This window comes from Ammospiza nelsoni, chromosome 1 (assembly GCF_027579445.1).
Source record: "Ammospiza nelsoni isolate bAmmNel1 chromosome 1, bAmmNel1.pri, whole genome shotgun sequence".
Taxonomy (NCBI): Eukaryota; Metazoa; Chordata; class Aves; order Passeriformes; family Passerellidae; genus Ammospiza; species Ammospiza nelsoni.
Genome location: NC_080633.1, coordinates 53,135,637 through 53,142,896, shown reverse-complemented (window position 1 = coordinate 53,142,896; position 7,260 = coordinate 53,135,637).

The window sequence follows — 7,260 nt, the reverse complement described above, 5'->3', positions numbered from 1 at the left end:
ACACAGTCCCTGATGTGACTGGCTGTCTTCTTAAAGCCTAACCCCACCCTACCTGACCAGCTGGTGGGATGATAATACCAGGTGTTCAAAGCATCTTTATTCTCCCTTACCCTCAACCCTCATCCTGAAATGTGAGTCTAATGACAAAGAGATAACTATTAATTCTACAATGCTATTAGTAGGTTATTTTCCCATTTGTTTTTTTCTATTGAAACGTATATATCCATGTTCCCAGGAATGTGACAAATTCTGACAGATTTTTCCTCATACCTCTCTGAGGCATATATCCTAACTGAGGGATAGAGTCAAATAAATCATCAAAGGACATGATTTTTCCCTTTGTTTTCCTTTTAGTAGTCTTTTTGCTCATAATTTTTTCCCTGAATCTGGGACACCTGCGGATATAACACAGTTGAAGAGACCCAACACTTCAAGGAGGGGAAGTTTGAAGCTCTTTTGTTACTCAGTCTTTATAAAGATTGAGGTGTGGAACTGACAACTGTAGAGAAGATGTTTTGACGTGGCCAAGGAAAAAAAATGCTGTTTCAGAAGCAAACCAAAGGTAGTGCAAATGCAAGGGTAATGGGAAAGGGATGGCAGGGCTTTGCCATGTGAGGGTGCTCGCCTTGAGATATTGTAAAGAGAGGAGATTCTTGTTAAGTTTGCACTTTAAGAAAATCAGTAATTTTAAGTATTTTCAGGAAAGTCCGCTGGAATGTTGGTTGCTCATAGGAAAGCTGAGACTTTGGAAGTTCTTTGATTGAAGGTTTTAATTCTAGCATCTTTATACTAATCTGTGACACAAATATAGTATAAAGGAAACTGGGACAGGTACCCAACTTCCAGGGCCTTTGCAGGGAGTTTGTTGTTAATGGTGACTGAGCCCCACTGTTCTGCCATATGCTTTAACTATGCCAGCACTCTTTAAATACTCCAGTGGATTTAGAATCATAACTGGCTATTTGTGGGATATCACAGATATCCCACATATAGGGATAGAATATCCCTATATCACAGAATCATAACTAGCTATTTGTGGGACATACTGTTTCTGTCCTGCCAGACATCAGATTGATCAAATAGCTGACATGTTGTATATCTGGACATGCCTCTAAGTAACACATGGTCAGAAAACATAGGTAGGTGTACAGCACCTGGGATGTGCTCCAACCTGCTGTCATAAGGCCTCTGCTCTCTGTCATGTATGTGCAGCTTATGTACAATCTGTTTGAAAGCTGCTTCTTGCAGAACTCGAGGCCATTTAAAATGTGATTACATCAGAGTATGAACTTAGAAAGATCTCAGCTTCTGCTTTTGGCTTTTCATTTAAATGTTATTTAAAAGGATGATACCTTTCAGCACTAATGGACCACTCCCATTTTCCATCTGAGTTTCCAAACTCAGATGGCATTCCAGAACTCTTCTGATTTCACATTTTCATGTGGCCATTATTCCATTGCTACAGCTCTGACATACTCACCTGGGGCAATCTGAAATGTGTGTGCTATTTACAGGGAATGGGTCTGAGGAGGGACTGCTCAGGAGGGAAATAGAGTTGATGCTGGGGTGCAGCAAAGCTGTTATTTTGCTCAAATTGAGTCCCAGTGACACTCATTCAGTATTTCACAATAAATGCACTTAAGCACTAGGATACCAGAGGAGTCTCTAGTGCACCCAGCAGTGTGTATCTGACTGCTGAGTCAGAGGACTCAATGACAGCAACATCCACTATGTATTTCAGTGTACTTTTATCTGTTGACAGATTGCTTCTTGACCCTACCTAAGGTTGGTATAAAAGGATGCTGGATTTCCAGGCAGTGAATAGGGTCCCTTGAGCACCTTTCTCAATGCAGCCTCAGCTGTGGCTGTTGCTGCTCTGTAGCTATGACTTTCAAAGTCTGGGGAAAGACCATGAACACTGTATTCTTTTCTAAATAACCTGTCCTTGCTCACACAAATTGTTTGGCTCTTGAGTCAGTGATAAAAAAGATTGCCAAAAAATAATATTTCTTTTTATCCAAAGGTTTGCTCTGAACTTCGAAGAATAACGTCCAATTCTTGTTATAAAACATCATTTCCAAAGTTACTCTACTGTCACTGACTTTGCACAACAGCCACATCTCAAGCCATATCTCTCTTCTTACAAAGAGAGAAACTGACAGTTTGGTTCAATTTCAGTTTTCTAGAGCAGCTCAAGTGCAAGAATTGTATTCATATGAAAGTTGGAAATGGCAGTGACATCCTCTACTGTGATCTGGAATTTGTCAGTAAATGCACTATCAAGACAGAATTCAAGCCTACTGAAAGAGACTGAAATAGGAGCTGTAGCCATGAAGTGAAATAATAAGGGAAGCAATACAAAGATAAATAATCAGGAAAATATTAATAATCAATAAATGTCAATATTTTCTATTTTGCTTTAACATCCTCTGTTTAGACATAACACTTCTGGCCTGGCTATTTGCATAAAATAAAAAAACCCACCCTTTTGTAAAATAATAATTGAGCCATTGAACAATAAAGTTATCCCAAACCTGGATATTTTCTTTAGGGTCAAAGAAAATTTTCAAATTGTTTAAGAGCTTCTAACTTCTGTACTTTAATACCACATCTCTTCCTGATGGATTGAGTTGTGAAACAAGACTAAAAATAATATGATGGCATAATGCAAAATGTGCACCCTAACCCAAAGTAAAACTAGTGTCGAGCCATGAAAAAGTTAACCTTGTAAAAGCTGGTCTTGAATCTAGAGTTTGGTCACTTCATATCTTTATTTTAGGATACACTTTTAAAAACACTTTTAAGAAAGGATTAGAAAAAATGTACTTCAGAGAAAACACTTCCAAATATCTCTCGTGGATTAATCATAAAATAGGACAGTTCCTGATTAGGAAAGTATTATGAGACATAACAGATTGTGTAGTAATGACAACAATGGTTTACAGAGAATGGCTCTCTTTAGGAAGAACGTGTACATAAAATCATGTGTACATAAAAAATACATAAATTATTGTGGAGTGAACAGCATTTCCAAGTATCTTAGATATATGTGGATGTATTCCAAATGATGCCTGGAAGACTGAGTCTATCATATCTTTGCTGTAAAACTTGTCCCTTCAGAAATTCTTTGGGATTTTTTTCTGAGACAGGGATTCAGCCATGAAAAGAAAGACAAGAATTTGATTTTTCATTTATTTCTTTTTATGTTATTCTAAAGTATTTTCTTCTGTACGCTTCTAGAGGAATATGTGGAAAGCATCTCTGGGTAGGTCCTTGGATTTCTTTTGTATATTCCCCATGAAAGCCTATAAGAATGTCTAAAGGAAGAAGAGAATTATGGCAAGCCCCATGCACACGCAGGAGGGAGGCATATCCTTGCAGACTGGCTTGAGGTGGAATGAGCACACCTAGAGTACAGACCAGCATCTTTACACAAGCACAAATGATCTATGAAATTGCATCACTGGGTCATGGAGTGCAATGATCTGCACTGCATGTGGCATTTATCCTTGGCTCTTATTGCTTGGTTCTTTTTGGTTATCTGCTCCTGACAACAGTCAGAAAGCACACACATGACTAGCTGGCTTTTGGTCTGCTCCTCTCTGCCTGTATTTTCCATATGGATAATAATGACAAATAACTGCTGAGCACAAGTATCAACATCATAGCTTCAAAAACAGAAACCTGAAAAACGCCAAAGTTCAAAGGGAATGAATGCTGAGATGTTGCTTTTTTACAAGCAGTCTTACTTCTGACTCCTATCTGGTAATTACACATCCAACAGAAGACAGCAAAATTCTCCAATTATTTAACTCATCTACCTCAGTGAAGTTGCATTAGTTGTACCCTCTATCCAATATAAAACTCTAGAAACTTTCAAAATGAAGACCCTATATTGGTGACTTTTCTGCCTGTATGCAAATTTGAGGTTTTTTGGATTTGTAGATCTATCTTAAATAGCTTAAATATTACAATAAAAAGCAGGGATTGCATAGCTCAATCTCTATTTTTCACCTCTCCCTGAAGAAGTTTTATATACTCTCTTTTCTTGTTGTTTAATACAGCTGGGCATATCTGGGATAACTCAAATGAAGGGGGTGAAGATAGAGAAATTGGAATTACTGAGTTAGCTCAAGGGGTCTGCCATTTAAAAACTGAGAAATTCAATAATGCTTATTTTTCAGTTGCAATTCTGCAGCTTGTGTCTGTCACTTGTTTTCTTCTTCAAGATACTTGGAAATATTAGAGGTCATGAAGAAATCTTGCTACAGTATTTCATTAATTTTTACCTTAAGAGTACTGGAAACTAAAAATCCTCAGTATATGATAATCTGCTTAAAAAAAGTTAATTTCCTGTGCTCTTATGCACCTCAGTTTGTCCTTTCTGTCCAAACATTTCCATGATCCCTGCTACTCATAACAAGAATCTGACCCAACATTCTCAGAATTCTTTTTGTTTTATTGCTTAGTGACATTTCCCTGGGTAAATCAATGTTTTCCTTTTACACCTGAGGAACAGACACAGCAGGTAAACTGATTTACCCAAGGCTGTATGGGGAGTTTGACAGAACCAGGACCTGGCTCCAAGTACCTGGGGTTGCTGCATTGTCACTAGACATCAGTTGCCATCTGCTTGCATTATCTCCTAGTGTATCCCAACAATGGTGACACGATCACTTTTCCTATGGGACCAAAAGTATAGTGCTGTAGAAAGCAAATTCTGTTACTGATTCTGAATACTGGCAAAATCATTATGAGATTTTTGCAAGAATCCTTCTTTACCTTCCTGTACTCCTGATTGTATTTAGCTTGCTTGCTTTGGCTTATATTACATATTGTAAGTCACATTTTGGATAAAAGCTGAAAATTATGAGGAAACACTTTTATCAAATGATAAATCTGAGAAAGGGATAATTGGATGCACAGTTTATTTTGTGTAAAGCATCAGATTTATAGAAATATTGAGTGTGAAAGCTTAACTCAATTTTCTTTCCACAGCAGGGAACCTTGTACTGCAGAAGCTATTTTAAAATAATACAATTTTAAACAGTATGGGTACAGTAAAACTAAAAATATCACCACACTATTTAAAGTAGCTGTATGGAAAAAATAACTCCTGTCCTGAGGCTCTTGCACTCTTATCCAGAAATGCCTGAGCATCAGACAGGGTGTCTCAGCTAGGTTTAGGAGTAAAAGGGCTGTTGCATTACTAATTTTATTTTTGGTAGTGGGTTATTTTTGGTAGGAGTCATTTTCAAACAGAAATGTTGCAGCTTTCTGTAGGTCAGTCAGACTTAATACTCAATCAGCTCTGCAGAAAGAAAAAAAAAAAGAAAAAAATTTGCCAACAACCTACAGTTTATCAGGATAAGTTTTGTTCCATTAGCTCCCCCAGGCTTCCCAGGAATGGAAATTGGCACTAGCAGCCCAGAATATGCAAGCTTATAAACTGAGGAAAACTTCTGTGGGAAAATAGTGCTCCAGACCAACAGGAGGCAGCTGAATAATTGTTGTAGGATAAATTTTAGCCATATTAAACCACAGCTGAGAACATGTGTGCCACCTGATACTCTAGAGAGTTTTGATATGAGACCAAAGTTAGTGAGTTCTTGAAGTCCAAGGAATTCTGGTCACAATTATCCAGACAGCTCTGACTAACAGTGGTGGAGACTATGTTTACTCTCTTCTTTAAATACTTTGATTATATATGATTATATATACAATAGTATCAATCTGTGGCCGGATGTGTTCAAGCTCTATGGAAAATCATTGGATTATAGTGAAGCCAGGCAGCCTCCTTTCAGCTCCTTCCTTAGATCTCCTCTGAAGTATGAAGCCTCAGAGATATTAATCATGGGTAAATTAAATTTTTTGTAGACTTTTAAAAAATCATCAAAAAACAGTTAAGAAATGTTACTGTTATGTTACCTCAAACATTAAAACTGAAACCAGCAAGTTTACTACTTGACTGGGAAGCACAAGAGCATTAGAATAGGTGCTAATGTAGGAATTAAGAGTCTATTCATCTGTGTGTATCTCAAAAAATGTAGCGTTGAACTTTGATACTGATATTTCTTTCATAATTATTAGAGACAGATTCTGGTCTCAGTAATGAATTATTCTGGATATAAAGCAGTGTGATATATCTGATTTTAGCCCTACAGGAATAATACTTTTTCTTCAATCGCAGGTTAAAATACTTTAAAAATTGGAAGATATCAAAGGCAAAAGAGCACTACAATGAATGTGCACATACTGAGGGTGTTCAGTGCCTCCCACAACATTCTTCTTGCTTGTGTGTCAATTGTCCTCTAATATTGCTGGATCAACCCTTCTTTTCCCATCAGGTGTCATTTTCAGCGTGGATTCATACCCTAACCTGGCACTTGCTCTTGTCCATTCTGTGAAGGCTCTTATGTTGGCAGGAAAATGCAAGCACTCTGTAACATCAGTCTTACAGAAAGAATCACTGCCATGCAGTTTCCTCCTTGCACAAAAATGAGCTGTGATGGGCGAGATGGGATGCAATACTGACCCTTCCTTCCCTTGATGCAACGAAACAAAGAGGGAATCCAGGGACAGGAGAACCTGGGAACAGCCTCTGTAAAAGCGTGCACAGTACAAAAGACCACTATTTTATAATGTCTGATGACCCCTCAGAGGTGGCTTGGTAGTTTGTAGAGGCATTGGAACACCACTTGTACTGATTTACAGGGCTCAGAAATCAGCCCTTAGTGCTTGCCTGGTACACGTATCTCAGAGGGGACTTCAGCTGCTGCTCTGCACGACATGTCCATAGTTCTATCACTGCTTCTTCTGTTTCAAATGGGTATGGATAAGCTCCAGGATGAAACATGGGCAACTCCAGCTTTCTCAATAGAACAGCATGTAGTCATTCACGTTTGTGAACAGTGTCAAAACAATTTTTATTGCTTTTTACTCCTGTTAAGCTTTGCAGAGGCAATACAGCTGAATTGCAAGTCTGGTGCATTATTAACAGCACATTTGCTGAGTTCCCCATTGAGAATGGTCTCTGCAAGTGTTGTGTGAGCCAAATATCAGCCTTGCTTATCCCCTAATGCTGCATTGAATGTAGGGCTGCTGGGGGAGGAGCAGCTCTTAGAGTTTACCTTAGATGTGAACTGGAGCCATGAACATGGACTTTCTCAAAGCCCTGCTTCAGAGAAGAGATGATATTAAAGAGGCTCATCATAAATACAGAAGGAAATCCCAGGTGTGACTCAAGTTACACAGAACTGC